At 58.6% G+C, this 18,350-nt stretch overlaps 1 protein-coding gene across 1 annotated transcript in view; it reads right to left on the reverse strand.

The window, feature by feature from the left end:
• The window catches only part of TMPRSS13 (transmembrane serine protease 13), a 57,260-nt gene that overhangs the window by 32,450 nt on the left and 6,460 nt on the right, over positions 1-18,350 (reverse strand). The gene's annotated exons all lie outside the window — the stretch shown is intronic.

Genomic DNA, 18,350 nt, shown 5'->3' on the forward strand with positions numbered 1-18,350 from the left:
ATTCAGTTACACAACCGCTACCACCATCAACTTTAGGACATTTTCCTCACCCCAGAAAGAAACACCCTACCCCTTACTGGCACGCTCCATGTCTCCCCGGCTTCCCTCCCTCAGCTGCGGGCAAGCACTGGTCTTTCTGTCTCAGTAGATTTGTCTATTCTGGGCATTTCCTATAAATGGATTCACACAATATGTAGCCTTTTATCACCGCATCTTTCGCTCATCATAATGTTTTCAAAATTCATTCCTGCTGTAGCTTGGATCGATACTTCCTTCCTGGGATGCCCGGCTGGCTAGTCCACAGACCCTGCAACTCTCGATCTTGGGGTTGTGAGTTCAAACTCCACGTGGGGTGTAGCCATTACTTAAAAATAAAATCTTCAGGGATGCCTGGGTGGCTCAGTCAATTAAGCGTCCGACTCTTGATTTCGGCTTAGGTCATGATTTCACAGTTGGTGGGATCAAACCTTGCATCAGGCTCCGGACTGACAGAGGGAGCCTGCTTGGGATTCTCTCTCTCCCTCCATCTCTGCCCGCTGCCACTCGCTCCTGTGTGTGTGTATGTGAGAGTGTGTGCGCGTGCGCACTCTCTCTCTCGATAAATAAACAAACTTTTAAAAATCTTTTTAAAGATCTTCATTCCTGGGGCACTTGGGTGGCTCAGTCAGTTATGCGTCTGGCCTCAGCTCAGGTCATGATGTCCAGTTCGTGGGTTCGAGTCCCGAATCGGGCTCTGTGCTAACACCTCGGAGCCTGGAGCCTGCTTCAGATTCTGTCTCTCCCTCTTTCTGACCCTCCCCTGCTCACGCTGCCTCTCTCTCTCTCTCTCTCAAAAATGAATTTCAAAAAAACTTCATTCCTTTTCATTGAGGAATAATGCTCCTTTGTAGGATTATACCAAACTTAATTGATCTGTTTGGCAGTTGATGGACATTTAGGTTATTTCCACTTTGGGCTGTTATGAATAATGTTATACTACGAACATGTACATACACTTTCAGTTCTCTTGGGCAGACGCCCGGGAGTGGAATTTCGGCATATGTGATAACTCCATGTTTAACCTCTCCACAAAAAACTTTGAAGGGCTCTCCTGTGCCAGGCTCAGGCTGGGTGCGGGGTAATCTTTTCTTTTAAAAAAAATTTTTTTAATGTTTATTTATTTTTGAGAGAGAGGGAGACAGAGCGTGAGCGGGGGAGGGGCTGAGAGGGAGACCCAGAACGTGAAGCAGCTCTGGGCTCCGAGCGGTCAGCATAGCGCCCAAGGCGGGGCTCGAACCCACAAACCGCAAGATCATGACCTGAGCCGAGTAAGTCACCAGGAGCCTCTGGGTGCTGGGTGTTCTGAACAAATCTGGCGAAAATATCTGATCAAGTTCTAGTGAACAAAACAGAGTGATTCCCCTCCTCATGGGGCTCAAATGCCAATAAGGAAGACAGGCAGCCAGCCAGTAAAAGCAAGGACACAGAATCATTCCACACCGGACTGGAAAGAAATCCAGCGAAACAGGACAGAATGAGGGAGCTGCTCTGGATGGAGCAGTCAGGGTCCCGGAAGATGGGAGCCGGTCAGGCCAAATGGAGGCAGTGTTGTCGTCAGAAGGAAGAGCTCCAGGAGTGAGGAACCGGGAAGAGAGCCTCGTGGTGGCGGCAGGATGAGCACGGACAGGCCGGCCCCGGGCCCGCGGGTTACAAGCAGGGACCTGAATCATTCTCCGTGCAGTGAAGAGCCATTGTGTTCTTTTAAGTAAGCGGTGAGGGGGAGGGTAGTGGCATGACCTGATGCTTTTTACATTTGTTTTTATTTCAGGGGCGCCTGGGCGGCTCCGTCAGTTGAGTGTCTGACTTCGGCTCAGGTCATGATCTCACCGTTCATGAGTTCAAGCCCCGTGTCGGGCTCTGTGCTGACAGCTCAGAGTCTGGAACCTGCTTTGGATTCTGGGTCTCCCTCTCTCTCTGCCCCTCCCCTGCTCACACTCTCGTTCTCTCTCTAAAAAAATAAATAAACATTAAACATTTTTAAATGTATTTTTATTTGTTGAAGTAAATTCTATACCCAATATGGGGCTTGACCTCACAAACCCGAGACCAGGAGTCTCAAGCTGTCCTGACTGAGCCAGCCAGATGCCCCACTTTTTAAAAAATCAGATTTAGGGCCACCTGGGTGGCTTGCTCGTTTAAACATCTGACTCCTGATTTCAGCTCTGGTCATGATCTCGCGGCTCCGTGGGTTTGAGGCCCCGATCTCTGCCCTGGCGGTGGGGAGCCTGCTTGGGATCCTCCCTCTCGGCCTCTCTCTCCGCCCTTTCCCCACTTGTGCTGTCTGTCTCTCTCAAAAGAAATAAACCTAAAAAAAAGAATAAACAGAACTTCATTTAAAATAAAATTTTTTATTTGAAAAATCAGATTTAGTGAACTATCATTACGTATGATAAACGTCACTGTCATAGTTGTGTCGCCGCCGCTGCCCGAGTTTCTCCGGTGCTTTCCTCGATCAGGCCTCCGACCACGGCCCGGCCCCTGAACCCCAGGGGCATCTCTCTGTGCCCTTCCCGAACGTCGCACAAATGTAATCCTGAACGTCCACGCTGAGTTGTGGCTTCTTCCACTGGGCGTGATGTCTCTGCGCTCACTCGACGCAGCACACGGCAACACCGATTCCTCTTCCGGCGCCGGTGGTGTTCCGTTCCGCTGCGTGGACACACCGCACTGACCGACGAAGGTTTTCAGCGGCTCTTGGGACGCAGCGTCTCTGACTGTTCAGGAACACGTGACGGTGTGTTTTCATTTCTCTCCGGTAATCGAGGAGCGGAGTCCGGGGCTCACGCAGGACGTGCGCGTTTAACTTCGTAAACTCGCCCGGCTGTTCTCCCGGGGGTGCTGCCACCTCGCGTCCCCGGGGCCGCGCGGGAATCCGGCCGTCCCGTGTCCTTGACCGCGCCCGGCTCGTCGGCCTCCGAGTCAGCCGTGACGGCGGCCGCGCAGCCGCGGCTCCGGGTGGATTCGGGTGTGCTGCTCTCTAGTATCTAGTGATTGGAGGGAGGTCTTCCCCCCCGACCGGCGTGTCCACGTGCTCGGATCTTTCTGCTTCCTGCTCCTGCTTTTATCCAGTTGTTCGTTTCTTCCTTATTGAGCCCTAAGAGTTCTCTACAGCGTCCGAGTGCCTTCTGTACACTCTGGATATATGTTTTGAAGTATTTTCTCCAATCTGTGCTGTATTGTTTCATTTTCTTAACAGTGTCTTTTAAAGAGTGGTTTTTATTTTTTATGAAATCCAATACATCCTTTTTGCGTTACTTATCAAAAAATTTGGGGGCACCTGGGTTGGCTCAGTCGGTTAAGTGTCCGGCTTAGGCTCAGGTCACGATCTCACAGGTCATGAGTTCAAGCCCCCGCGTCGGGCTCTGTGCTGACAGCTCAGAGCCCGAAGCCTGCTTCCAATTCTGTGTCTCTCTCTCTGCCCCTCCCCTGCTCATGCTGTCTCTCCTGTCTCTCAAAAATAAATAAACACTAAAATTTTTTTTAAATCTTTGCCTGACCCAAGAGATTTCTCTATTTTCCTCTAGAATTTTCATAGCTTTAGCATTTACTTTTAGATCTGTGACCCATTCCAGGTTAACGTTTGTGTCTGGTGTGACCTAAGGGTCAAGGTCCATTTTTTTTCATTGTGGATACCCAAGTGTCCCAGTACCCTTTGTTGAAAAGATTCTCTTTTACCCATTGAATTACCTTACCAGCTTTGTCAAAAACTCAATCCACCTTCTGGTCGTAGAGATGTCTTTCAGCTTCTCTGGTGAAAAGTGGGAGAGGCTAGGGGAGGGAATGGCCAAGACAGAGGAAGGGACACCATGGACTGAACCCAGGCCTGGTGGGAATGTCTGGATGGAATCAGGAGAAGCCCAGGCAGTCAGAGGTAGAAAGACCAAGAGAGCAGTAAGGGACAGAAAGAGAGAGAGAGAAGAGGAAGGCACTCTTCTGTCACGGAGAGGTACAATGATAACAACACGGGCCAGAGCTTGGGGCTTGGAGATAATTAATAAATGGGTTCAGGGATAAGCGACTCACCACAGATGAGAATCAGAGCGTGGAAAGGACTTCGGATTATCTACAGCAACGGTTCTCAATCTTGGTCTCATACCAGCATCACTGATATGTTGGTCTTTTACCCAAACAAATCTCGAGGTGAAGCCTGATCATGGGTCATGTCAGAGTGCTTCCCTGGTAATTTTTAAAAGCCTTTTAATAATAATTTAATTTATTTGAGAGAGAGAGAGCAAGCCGGCATGCACAGGGGAGGGGCAGAGGGAGAAAATCCCAAGCAGACTCTGCACTATCAGCACGGAGCCTGATGTGGGGCTCAAACGCACTAGCCGTGAGATCCGCGGGGAAGTCAGGTGCCTAACCGACTGGGCCACCCAGGCAGCCAGGCCTGGGACCCCCTACTCTGGTCCACCTTCGTCTCATGGAGGAGGAAGTTGAGACGCAGAGTTGAGCAGAGGCTGGAACAGGGCTCCTGGGACTCCGGGGTTTCCCTGGATGCAGGGTTTTCAGTTCTGTGGCGGGAAGAGTCCCAGCTCAGGGGACTTTCGTGCCCGGTCCGGGAAAGTCCTGGGCACACCAGGCCGAGCTGGTCCTTCCACCTACAATGCTCATCTCCCTATTTTCAGTAGCTCTTTCCACTTAAAATGACGGAATGGGTAACCGGTCACTCCTGGGCAACCAGCGAGCCGGGCAGCGGGCTGTGTGCGCAAGCCCATGACTCCCCGCACTGCATCCTCCCCGGGCCTCAGCACAGCCGCCTCCCAAGTTCAAATCCCTGCGTCAGTCAGCGAACCTCTGCGGGGAAGCGGCGAGTGCGGGAGCGGGGGGCTCAGTGGGGCCATCGAGCCTCGCCCGGACGGTTTCCCTGCCTCCGTGGATGACGGGGGCTTACTTCTCCTGACACAGGCTCTCCCATCAGCACGTACCTCCCCTCTGCAGCCCCTACCGCGGCAGCAAGCTCCTGTCTGTGTGATGACCAGACTAACGTCTGTTAGGATTTTACACACGGTGAGGCTGGGGCCGTGTCCGTGCATCTCACCACTCAGCACAGGACCTGGCACACAGTAGGTGCTCAACAAGTGGGTGAACGCATGCGTGCATGCACAAACCAGAACTGGATCTCATTACCTGTCATCTGTGCCCACGGAGCAGTGCGGACCCGTATCCTGACACCACCAGGCCCAAAACCAGCAGGAGCTAAGAGTCAAGTCCTTGGCCGGCGGGCCCCCCACTGTGATGATCAGTGTAAGAATCCATAGTCCGCTGAACTAGCGGGACACAGGAATGATCCGGAGGCTGTGGTGGCCTCGTGGAGAGGCCTGTGCCACCTGCTTCCTGGGACTCGGTGCCCCTGCTCCGTCCACACTCGGCCCAGGCGCCTCCCTGACCCGGGACATTGTTAGCAGCAGCAGTGACACCAGGGCTGGCCAGGCAGGGCCCTGCCACGCTCCTGGTGCCTCACCACAGCCGCTCGCGGTTTATCCGCCGGGCAGAGCTTGAACGTGCTGCGGTCCAGTCACTGCACTGGGAGTTGGGGAGACGGGCTGCGGTGGCGGCCCTGGCGGTGACAGCGATGACAGAGACGGAAGCCCTGCCCACCTCGTGGTACCCTCTGCTCGTTGGAGAGATAAGATGCGTTCTTGGAGAGAGCTAATCGGACAGTGGGGAGGTTTATAACATGCCAGAGACCAGCACAGCTGATAGGGCGCCAGGTCCCAGGGGAGGGACAACAGTCACAGAGCTGCCGGCTAGGCTGGCGGACGCCCCACCGTGGCCCCCGGAGCCCCCGGTGTCCATGCTCGGACACCATCCCGGGCCTCCCTCCCATCCCCCACTACACGGCGCAACTCAAAGGAACAGGACGGGGTGTTCCGTGCCTGCAATGTCCCTCCGGACCACGTGCACGGTCCTGGGCCTTGTAGACACTCGTTCGGACGGTGAGGAACGTGGGCCGAGAACGAGTCAAGCACACTACCCCCACTGCACCCGCCGCCTCAGCGGGAATGAGGTCATACAGTCCCCGGGGTCTGCCCCGCTGGACGAGCGCACGACACCCAACGACCAGTCATCGGTGAGTCACTTCCTGGGAAGAGGCCGAGGGTAACCTCCCCGGAGCCCGCGGGGCCTTCGAGCACTTGGCTTAGGGCGCCACCTGGTGGCGCCCCTCGGGACAGCTCTCCTGCTCCCCCTCCTCCCTCCCTGCGCGTGGGCTGAGAACCGGGGAAACCAGGACCCCAGGGGGCCCGGTTCTGCAAATCAGCAGAACCCACCATCTTCCACCCCTCCCCCCGGTATTCCTGCCGTGTGGCCTTGGCCCTGCACGTCTTCTTAAGGGGGAAATGACATCTGTACATCACCTTCTTAAATGTCCCTCAAGTATCCAGCTGTCCGGGGTCACCCTATGCTTCCTGGGCCATGTATTGGCAGTGGGGGGGGGGGGAGGCACAGGGACACTCACCACACCTCCCAGGATTCTGGAGGAGGGCTTAGGAGTCCCAGGATCACCTCCAGATCTGCACTCTTTCTTCTGCTGAAGTCAGAACTCTGGCTCCCTGCTCTGGGTTTTATACGTTGCCCCTTTTCTGGTCCGTGGTCTGCCCCGGACCACCTGGCAACACCCTCGGCTCTGCTCAGCAAAGTGCCACCTACCGAGGGCTGTGCCTGCAGCACACTTTACAACAGGCCTAGAGCCAGAAAGGAGGAATCAGGCAGGAGGTTACATGGGCACATCGGGCACATCATGCAGCCCCGCGCAGGGGGCGGGGAGGGGAGGGCGCACCGGGAGGGGGAGGGGAGAGGAGGGGAGGCTCACCACGCAGGGAGAGGGGAGGGTCGGGCGCACCAGGAGGGGGAGGGGAGGGGAGGGCGCAGGGGGCAGGGCAGGGAGGGCGTGACCTGAGCAGACCCCACCAGGCCCCGGGCGGCTCGCGTCGGATGTGGACGGAAGCGCTACGTGGACAGGAACGCTACCTGGAGGACGCCCCGCCCCGATGTCTACGTCCTAGCGGAAGCTGATGGGCAGTAAACACCCGGTTTATCGGTTTATCGTGGTTGTAAACGTTCGGAAGGAGACGAAGCCATAGGAGGTGGCTGGCGGGAAAGAGGAGGCCCTGCATCCCGTGATGTCAGGGACGACCCCTCCAGGAAGGTGACACGTGAGCCGGACCCTAAGAGTGAGAAAAGGACAGCGAGACAGGGAGGAGACTGAAGGGCGAGGGAGCGCGGAGGGGACGTGGACCCGGCCGCTGAGGCGAAGGCTGGGGAAGAGCCCGGGCCGCGAGGGGACCCAGGGACTCTCCGTGTGCAGGTTCAGCCGGGTGTGCCTGGGGGGCGGCGGGGCCCTCGTTCTCGGCACACTGACCGCACAAATGTCGTTTGCGAAGGGGGTTTTACTTTTTACTTGTGTTTCCATTCTGGTTTTGCTGGAAATCAAGGGAAGACCTGAGGTTGTCACCCACCGACTGAGAAGAGTTCACAGGTGAGGCAGGTGCGAGTGAGTTCACAGCACCCTCCCCCCGCCCGGAACAGGCCCCAGACCACACCGGGCGGGGCTGGGCCACAAGGGCATCCTGTCCCAGGGGACAAGCAGGCGCGGCTGATCTTTAAGATGTAATTCCCGCGTATGATGTGTGTTTTGCAAGCACCTCACTCCCAACATGGCCTTTCATCTTTGCACCGACGCATGGCTGCGATTTCCACCCGCCGGACGAGGAAGCCAAAGCTAACAGGCCACGCACCTGCCGAAGCCCACTTCACTGACGAGTGGGAGAGGTGGGACCTGAATTCAGGTCTGACTCTAACCCTGTGCCCTGAACTACGCTCTATGTATGACATACATGACGGAGTTTAAAAAAGAATGTTCCGGGGCGCCTGGGTGGCTCGGTCGGTTGAGGATCTGACTCCTGATTTCAGCTCAGGTCACGATCTCGTGGTTTGTGAGACCGAGCCCCCCCCGAGACGTGAATGTTCCTCCTGCCGCTTGCCCCAACACCCAGGTACATCCTAACACACCCTTGGAACCCACCAGAGCGGGTGGTCTGGTGAGTCTGGGAAGGACCCACCACACAGAGCAATGGTCCTCACCCAGGGCGCACGGGCAGCGTCCGGAGACGTCTCCGGCGTCACCGCTGGCGGCAGGGCGCCCCTGGCATCTAGTGGGTAGAGACCAGCATGGCACCAAACATCCTACGGCGCACGGGACACGCCCCCCAACAAAGAATTACCCAGACTAAACGTCATGAGTGCCGTGGTTGAGAAACTCTTGTGTGGAGCATGGCATTCAAGCAAAGAAGCTAAGAGGCCGGCAGGACAGGATCCTGATGGCCTAAGCTCCGTCGGGTCAGGTCCGCTGTGCAGAACGTAGAATCGGGTTTCTGTGAGTTCTCAGAGGTGACGAGGCCCTGATGATCCACGTCAGCCCCACCGTCTGGGCTGCTCTGGTGGCACCAGAAGCATCCCTTCTAGAAAGATCCAGACCTGGAGAGAGTCTGAGAGCCACGGCCATAGAACCAAAGGGAAAGAGCCCAGGAAGGAAGCCAAATGCCACCAGCCGAGGCCTCTGGATCCTCCAGAGCCACCGAGAAACCCAGGGGTCACACAGTCTAGAATTTTCTCACTGGCACAGAGATGAGCTCCCTCCCCACAAACAAACCCTCAAAAAACGAACTGCTCCTTCAATTTGAAGGGAGTCCTCAAGGCGAATGAATTTAATAGGCTCTTTGCCTTTAAAAGTGCCTTCCTCTCGGTGCCTGAGGCCCAGTCGGTTGAGTGTCTGACTTTGGCTCAGGTCATGGTCTCACAATTCATGAGTTCGAGCCCCACATCAGGCTCTCTGCTGTCTGTGCAGAGCCCACTTGGGGTCCCCTCTCGCTCTGCCCTTCCCCCACCTGTGCTCTCTCGAAAACAAACATTTTTTTGCTTTTTGTTTTTTTTAAGTGCCTTCCTCATCCCAGGACGGATCAAGCCAACCCTTCTAGAAAGATTCTAGCATTGAATATGGCCGCCTGCCTCCGGCCCCAGGGAGACCCGGCTCCACACTGTCGGCCTCCCTCCTCTCTGGCACGTTCTCCCTCCCGCTGGCACACTGCCTTCCTGCGGCCTGAGGCTGACAGGTCCCTTGGCCCGACACGTGTGGGCTCCCACACTGCTGTCACTCGGGAGGGGGCCCAGCAAGGGGGGCGGGTCCCTGACCCCGCGCTGCCCACCTCGCATGTGCCCAGCACGTGTTTGTGACTCTTGGAGTCGCTGCGGAGCCCCTTGTCCACGGCGTGGTTCATGGGCACGTGCCTGTCTCACCAGTGGAGACTCGGGACAGGGGGGCAGGAGGGAAAGCGGCGTGGCCTGAGGCCCCTGGGGCCCCTGGTGTGCATCCGGCCTGTGCCGCTTCGGCCGCGCCGCCCCAGCCCTAGGATGCAGCTGAATGCTGGTGTTACCGCTTTACTGGAAATGCGTAACACAGGGGTGGTGCCTGAATAATTGTGCCCAAGTGTCTTTTTAATATTCTGTCTCACATCATACGGGCACATCCTGGGCACCACAGGCAGCACGGTACACGCTACCACACAGCCCCCAGGTCAGACCGCCTGGGTTGGGTCCTGCCTCTGCCACTTGCTAGCTGTGCAGCTTCAGGCAAATGACTTAACGTCTCTGTGCTCCAGCTTACTCCTCTGTGGAAGGGGTTAGAATAGGACTTCCGGGCGCCTGGGTGGCTCAGGTCATGATCTCACGGTTCGTGGGTTCGAGCCCCATATCGGGCTCTGCGCTGACAGCTGGGAGCCTGAAGCTGCTTCCGATTATGGGTCTCCCTCTCTCTGCCCCTGCCCCGCTTGCACTCCGTCTCTCTCTCTCTCCCTCTCAAAAATAAACAAACATTTCCAACGACAATGTTCCGTCCCAGGCGGCTGTGAGGGGAGGGGAGGTGAAGGCGGTGCTCAGAGCGCCGTCTGCACCGGATGCAACAGCAGGTGGGCACGTTCCACGTTCGTTACAGAAAATCCAGAGACAGAAACGTTGGAGGAAAAAATGCGTCGAGTCTTTTCCACCAAACAACCACAGTTAAAATATTTCGTCAGTGGTTTCTCGACTGAACACAGGCCCCACCCGGCCCCTCTCTGGGCAGTTACGACGCGCTGCACTCCGCACTTGGCCCTCCTCGCCTGTCCTTGACGTCTCTGACCCCGGAGGCCACGTGAAGAGCCAGGAACGACCCCACGGAGGTCAAGGGAAAGGAAAGAAGTGGACTTAAAGCTGCAAGGCGACCCCTCTCTGGTCTGGGGTCCGGTGCGGGGCTTCGGGGCCACGGCATGACAGCTGCTTCCACCGGGTGTCACCCGCGATGGCCCTGCCGCCCGGGTCACATCACAGACAGTGGCTCCGCGTGTCAGAGACGCGGCCCCACCGCACGTGAGGGCCCAGGGCCCTCTCCCCACGCTGGGCCGTCCCGGGCACCTTGGTGACCCAGATGGGAACAGAGGGCGTGTGACCCTGCCCACAGCCCCTCCTGCTGGGTGCCGGCTCCCACCCCGGCTCCCTGGTAAGGCTGTGGTCCTCCCACGAGAGGGGTGCTTCCGGGAATCATGGCTACACTGCGGACTTGACTGGATTGACTCTGAAAGTCTGGTTCAGTGGCTGTAAATCAGCACGGGGGGTGGGGGGTCCCGACGCGGCCAGCCCACTCGGAGAGACCCGGGTGGAAGGACATGATTCTGCAGCTCCCCGGCCTCCACAGACACGAACACGGAGCTGGATGCGGTGCTGGCGGCGGCCCCAGGAGAGAGCCCCGCCCCCCAGCGTGTGGCCCACAGTCCCCTCCTTTGAGGCTCAGCGTCTGCCTTCAGCCCCCGCACAGACGGCACCATTCGCGGTGTCTAACCTGGCGGGACTGACGCGTCACAGTCCAGTGATGACGGACGCAAGATACTACATCTGCAGTCAAACCCTGACGTCACAACTTACTAGTCCTGGGTCTTCAACCAGGTGTCTTCCCTCTTTGAGTCTCAATTTGCTCGTCTATGAAACAGACACAACGAAACCGCCGTCTCGGGATCGCCGTGGCCTGAAGTTGGATGGTGCGTGTGAACACACTTAGCGCGGTCCCCCCTGCACAGCACAGGCTCGGTTTATTTACTCGACGACGGTTTACTGGGTGCCGAGGTGTGCCAGGCGCTGCGCGAGCGTTGGGGGCACAAAGATGAGCTCGATGGAGGAGATGGCTTTCTACAAGGCGTCCTCCAAGTTCCGGAGAAGGCGGACGGCGGCTCCACCATGAGACAGAAGAAAAGTCAAAGCGGGGGAGGGGGGCTTCCCAAGGACAGGAATGCTCTTCTTTTCCTCCAGGTAATTTGCTATGAACCCAGAAGCTGGGGACGGTCCACGGAGACCCAGCTGTCCCCTCTCTGGGGCTGGCCGTGGAAGGGGCACGGGCATGATCCTCAGCCAGCTGTTTGAGTGTTTTGGACAACACTCAAACCTGCTAAGGGAGCCAGGGGGTGGGTGAGAGCCCGGTCAGGGCACAAAACTCCTGCCTTAAGGCACATCAAAGACCTTGAGTACGTTTTGCACTTAATAATCCCAGTTCCTGAAATTCCCTCTAAGGAAATAATCTTAAAAAGAGGAAAAGTTTACACATGAAAATGATACATCAAAAGCAATTTTTTTTTAAAAAGGACATGCCCTTTAACCCAGTAATTTCACTTCCAGAAATCTATCCTAAGAAAATAATCAGAGAACCACACAAAGGTTATGTCATGGAAGGATGCTCGTTGCCGTGCTTTAGGCAAGAATTCTTTCGTCTAACATCAAACAAGAGAGGAACTGGCAAGTAGACTGTGGTATTTTCAGAAGGGATATTCAAGCACCGAACGACCAGAAACCGAGGGCTCTAGCGGGGGGCTAACCTCTGTCATCGGGAGGGACGCCCTGGGGGGCCGGGAGGAGAGGACGGACGGCTCCCTCCTGTTCACAGAGCCCTAAACTCACGTAGGACTCTGAGGAGAAGTAAAGTCGTGAAAAGTGGTCGAGACGTATGTGCACGTTTGCCGAGACCCACCCAACTTGACGCTAAGCCCTGTGGACGCCACTGCCGTTATATCACATCTTTCTAAACCCTGTGGTGGGGACAGTGGCGGAAAGCCGGTGCTCTGACCTGAAATGGATCTGGTTAGAAATGCCGGCACCACCAGTTCCCAGACACGTCATTTAACCTCCCTACGCCTCAGCTTCCTGCCCGTAACGTGAGGGTAAGGACGGTCTTCACATCAGGGTGTTGCTGTGAAATTAAGAAGGACAATTAATGAAAAAACAGTAACATAATGCTCAACACTCAGGGTGAGCTGTTATTGGTACGGGCTGTCATTGATAACCTGGAAGAACATCACATATGGTACACTTACGTGTCACACACACGGAATCACGTGCAAATGTACCTTACGTATCTCATATGTACACGGGTACATGTACCACCACGTAGCATATGTGTGCATATTTTCGTAGACTGTACTATGAATGAAAGGCCAAATACAGGGGCGCCTGAGTGGCTCAGGCGGTTAAGTGTCCAGCTCTTGACCTCTGCTCAGGCCGTGATCTCGCTGTTCAAGAGACGAGTCCCCTGCTCGGCCCCGACCTGGGCATGGAGCCTGCTTGGGACTCTCTCTCTCTCTAAAAATAAATAAATAAACTTAAAAAAAAGCCAGATGCAGATTATATCTATGGCACAGATCTGCGTTTTGTTCATGTTTAACCCACGCATCAAGCAGAGGCAGGGACCAGTGACCCCACAAAGCCGGCAACACACGTGCCCCTGACCTCGCTCCCCCTCACACGAACAACAGCGAGTAGCCATCCACGGACAAGACATCCCGGAGAGAATTCCAGAACACGGGGATGCGGCTGCAGCGCCCCCTGCAGCCCGAGACCAAGACAGACGGCCCTGGGGGGGAAGAGAGGTGCTCTGCCCCACCTCACCGCCAGCTGCCACAGGCCCGAGGGAGTCTCCCCCCCGCTAACCCCCCACCCAGCCCAGCACCCCCCAGCGACGCCCCCCGCCCTGTGGGTCATGCTGTGCGAGTCACAGGGACGATCACAGGGGCCCGCAAGGGAATCCGCAGTCTGACCCCTGGGGATCAGCTGGCAATGCAGAAGGGGGAGGGGCTTGCGGCCGCAGCAGCTGGATTTGGGCCCAGTTCCCACGAGCAGTTCCCCAGTAGTGGCCTGACCACCAGCTCTGCCCGTCCGCGGAGCCAAGACAGCGGCGCCGTCCGACCGGGGCACTCGGCCGGGAGAAGTCGGCCTGGTCTGGAACCTCCAAGGGCCTTGCTGGCCTTGGACCTGGTCTGCCCCAGCACCCGGGCCGGAGAGCTAACTCAGAGTTCTGCCCCTGTGCATACAGCCCGTGACCCTGCCAGGCAGGACCCCCCTTCAGAGCTCCTGGGGATCCCTGCAGTCTGCTCTGGGCCCCGAGTGCAGTGGTCCTCGAGTGGAGGGCTGGCCGCTGGCTCTTTCCGTCTGCAGAGCAAAACCGGTGACTGCGTCTGGCCAGGGGACTCAGTGCACAGTCTTGCCTGATTTGGATTCCCCCAAACAAGCCGTGGGGGTCTCGGGTCCATTCTGCCCCGTGGCCAGGACAGGGCGGCCCCTTCACCACCCCACCTGCCACTGAGTGCGGTGCCCAGTACCACGGGGCCAGGGAGCTGGAGAGCCCGGCAACCCCGGAGCCCATCCTGCGGCCTCCCTTGGGCAGGGACCCAGACGGGCAGCCCTACCCATCTGTCCTCAGCCTGGAGCACCTCCCCACGCCCACCCCCACGGATGGCACCTGATGCTTCTCTCCCGGCCATGCTGGGATTATAGGTTTGGGGGAGGAAGATCCCAGAGGCTAAGAGCCATTCTTATCTGGTATCAGGGGTAGGTGTTACCACACGGCCTGCCCTGCTGACACTGACCGTGACCACCTGGCTGAGGCCGTGTCACTACTCTTCCTCCCCCCGTCCTTCCTGTCCCCTTCGGGAGGGCGTCGGCGTGTGCAGCGGGGAGTGATGCCCACGCCTCAGTGAGGGCGGAGCGTCCCCCTCAGGACTTGGACTTCGCCCACGCGGGAGACCCGGCCTTCCCCCGGCTGCACAGAGTCATCATCGTCACCCGACAGGGGGTCTTCCCAGCACAAACCACTCCCCCACCGGAACTGGCTGGTCCCGCGTCTCACGTCCGCGGGACACTTACTGGGCGCGGTGCCCTGACGCCGGACGTCTCTTGCGCATCTTATTTCACTCAGTCCCTGCAATAACCTCACTCTGCCCGGGCACCCGTCAGATTCCTCTGCGTGCTTTGCACACCACACCCCAGAAATTGGGGGTGAGTTCTCCCTACACTCGTCACTCACCCAGACTCTGCTCTGTCCGGTGAGCCTGTTCTGCACCTTCTCCTTCCCACATTTCCCACCTTTCTCTGAGGTTGTCCATCCTCTCTGCCCTGCGGGACCTGGTCGGGCAGTCGGCGGGCGCTCACGCCAGCTGGCCCGGAGCCCTCCCCAGGATCGAGTCCCGGATCCCGCCATGGCTGCCTGCGCGCGTGATCGCAGACGGCAAGACCCCGGCCCTTAGAGGAGGCCCAGTCCAACCCCACTGCTCACACAGAACGTTCCGTCCGTGCCGAGGGACGAAAACAACACCTCACACCCGTGAAGATCGGAGGGCAGGAGCCTGTTTCACACTCTGAGCAAAACCCCCCACCCAGCTGCTAAAAGGTGAGAGAGCCGGGAGGGAGCCGAAGCCTCAAAGCCACTCTGGCTGGAAAAGAAACCAGACAAGATGCTCTGTGGGCGGTTTGCCACGGGCTCCCACCGCGGCCCCCGGCGGAGGCCGTCCCGGACGGAGAGACCCGGCCGGTTCTGGAGCGTTCGGTCGCTCACTCAGTGCCCCCTCACCCGTCCCCCTAGGTCTCATCCTGGGCACCACGATGGGGGTAAAGACAGGACCCGGGGGCAGACTCTCAGCCGGTTGGTACAAAAGCCCTTGCGGGGGGCAAGGTAGGGATTCATATTCCCGCCCTTTCCCGGAGAAGGAATCCGCCGAAGGGCACAAGTCGGCAGGCCGAGGGAGCGCACCTGGAGCCTCCCCACGACAGGCCCGGCCACGCCCGCCACAAAACCCAACAACCCAGGCAGCTGGCAGCAGCGGCGACGAAGATGCAGGGGAGAGTCGCTGGTAGAGACGGCGCTGCGCAGAGCTGGGGCCGTCCAGGAAGACAGCACGGCTCCTGCGGTCAGAGGAGGTCCCTGCAGGGGCTGGGCGCCCCGCAGGAGGGACGGGCCCACGACCCCAGAGCACGGGTCTCCTCCAGCCGCCGCTGCCTGGAGGCTGTGCCCTGAGGATCCCTTTGGACCGAGCACCCCAGACGGCAGGACTAGAGCCCGAGTCCCAGGAGAGAAAGCCGTGACCCTCCCGGCTCCGCCTCTGAGGCATACGGACCGGGGCCGGCTGAGCACAGAGCAGAGCCACATTCCGTGTTCCTGGACTGAGTCAGGTGCCCCTGCCAGGGACGGCGGCACGGAGGGCTGTCATCCCCCCAAAACCGCACAGCCTGCAAGGGGCAGAGTGAGACACGCCCCAGGCCAGCAGCCGGCCCCAGCGCGTCTGCCCCTGCCCACGCCATCCTGCCTCCAGACCAGCAGCATCCGCTTCTCACCCCGTCCCCCATAGCTGCTGGCACGTCTGCCACGTGGCCGGCTGGACCGAAGCCCCACGCCGCACTGGGCAGGAGAGGGAAGGGTGGGGCGTGAGCGGGGGCAGCCAGGAAGGGCCCGTCGGTGCCCAGGAGGGGCCGAGGGCCGGGCCTGGCTGAAGTGTGGGAGGGGACGCTCGTCGCGGACCCCCACACAGCCCCTCGCCCCAGCTCCGCCCGTGCGGGTCACACCTGCTCTGCCGGGTCTCCTCTGCCGGCGCGCCCTCTCCCCTTGTTGACCAGTTACCCCAACCGGCCCCTCAGGTCCCCAGCTGACGCAGACGTGTCCTCATGGACACTTGCCGGGCCTTTGTCATCAAGTCAAGGCCTGGTCACAGACCCTCCTGGCACTGAGCATGGTGGCAAGCTCGCGTCTATTTGGGTGACCACAGGAGCACCATCCGTCCCCTCCGAGTCCCCCAGGAGGGCTCTGCCTCGCTCCCCAGCCTGCGGCCTCTGGGACCGGGGACGCCCTTGACACTCACTGCTGAACACGGGACCTAGAAACGAGTCACCGTCTGTGGTGGGATGAAACAGGGCTCCCGGGGGACAAGTGGGTCCCCACCCTCAGAACCTGTGAGCGTCACCCCCGGTGGAGACAGGGCCTCTGCAGCTGTGACCAAAGAAAGGCCCTCGAGGCACGGAGATCCCCCTGGGTCATCAGGGAGAGTCCTAGTGCCATCACACGCAAGTCCTGATAAAAATACAGGCAGAGGGAGACGTGGCCAGAGGCCAAGGAAGCCGGCCGCCACCAGAGGTTGGAAGAGACCAGGAAGGATTCGCCCCCCGAGCCTCGGGAGGGAGGAGGGCCCTGCCCAGCACCCTGACGCCAACTGAGGGAAGCTGACCTCGGACTCCGGCCTCCGCAACCGGCAGAGGACACATTTCTGTGGTGTCGGCCACCAAGTGTGTGCGGATTTGTTACCGCGGCCCCCAGAAACGGATTCGCCTCCCAAGCTTGACCTGCCCCCTCACCGTGACCCCCAACCCGCCTCCACCAACCTCCCCCCTGAGCAGACACTTCAGATGTGGGGGGGAGAGAGAAGTGAAAGGGGGTGAGCAAGAAGAAGGAGGGAGAGGGGCGCCTGGGGGCCCAGTCGGGTGAGCGTCCGGCTTCGGCTCAGGTCATGATCTCGCGGTTTGGGAGTTCGAGCCCCTCATGGGGCTCTGTGCTGACAGCTCGGAGCCCGGAGCTGCTTTGGATTCTGTGTCTCCCTCTCTCTCTGCCTCTCCCCCACTCATGCTCTGTCTCTGTATCTCAAAAAAATAAATGTTAAAAATTTTAAAATACATATTTTTTTAGAGGAGAGGGTAGCACAAAAGGCTGGCGTGTGAGTGGGTGGGGGGAGCACATTTTCCTCAGACACTGGAGTCAGGGCCACAGCTGCAAGAAGAGGAGCCCCACGCTCCCCCTCCCCCTCCCCAGGGAGTATTCTCAAGGGGAAGTGGGAGAGGCTGAAAGTCCCCGCGTCCTTTGCCTGATGGCCGCCCCCAGCCAGGAACCCCACAGAGGAGCCAGCCTCCAGCCAGTGAGCCGCCCACCCTGACTCCAGCCCCATGTGAGCCCGGCTGGTCTCAGACATGCCGGTTATGCTCCTGCCCCAGGGCCTTTGCACTTGCTGTCCCTCTGCCCGGAACGCTCCTCACTCCAGATCCACGAGGCTCCTTCCCCACCTCCTTCGGGGCCTTACTCACATGTCACCCACGGGATGAGGCCTTCCCTGACCATCCTATTTAAACCGCAACCCCTCCCCCCATCCCCTCTGCCCCTTCCTTATTTAATTGTTCCCTGTAGCTCTTCCCACCGTCTGACATACTACATACGTATCTAACTTATTAATTATTTATATGTCCCCTCCCCCCCAGCAGGAATACTCCATGCAGCAGGAGTTTGGGCTACGTTGCCTAAAACAGAGCCTGGCACATGATAGGCTGTCGATAACGATTTGCCGAATGAATACACGTTCTCAGACGGCCCTTCTCCGGGGGAAGGAGAGAGGCCGGTGGGGCCAGCTGGGGAAGCCGCCTGCCCGGCCTCCTCTGCCGTAGATCACAGCGCCGAACACGAACCCCGTCGGGCCTTCCTTTCTTTTTTTCTAATGTTTATTTATTTTTGAGGGAGACAGAGAGAGAGGGGGAGACACAGAATCCGAAGCAGCTCTAGGCTCCCAGCTGTCAGCACAGAGCTTGACGCGGGGCTTGAACCCAGGAACCGTGAGGTCATGACCTGAGCCAAAGCTGGAGGCTTAACCGGCTGAGCCCCCCGGGCCCCCCCCCCCCGTCAGAGCCTTCTTACCATTCCTCGTCACTGCCATGCCCAGGGCGCCCAAGACGCACTGCAGAGTCGTCACAGGCGGCCCTGGCTGCCTCCGGCTCTGGGTCTCCCGTGGGGAGGCATGGGGCCACGGTGCCCCCGCACTCCTGCCCGCGGGCTCTGACCTGGCAGCCCCCAGCTGGTCGGTAGCTGGAATTTTCTGTCTGTGGCTGGGGAGGGGCGTGGGGAGAGGAGGGGAACCTGCTGGAGGAGAGTCACACAGACCAGGGCTGTAGCACGTGCTGAGAAACCCTGGGCAAACCACACAGCCTCTCTGAGACTC

Source organism: Suricata suricatta, chromosome 11 (genome assembly GCF_006229205.1).
Source record: "Suricata suricatta isolate VVHF042 chromosome 11, meerkat_22Aug2017_6uvM2_HiC, whole genome shotgun sequence".
In the NCBI taxonomy this organism is placed as follows: domain Eukaryota; kingdom Metazoa; phylum Chordata; class Mammalia; order Carnivora; family Herpestidae; genus Suricata; species Suricata suricatta.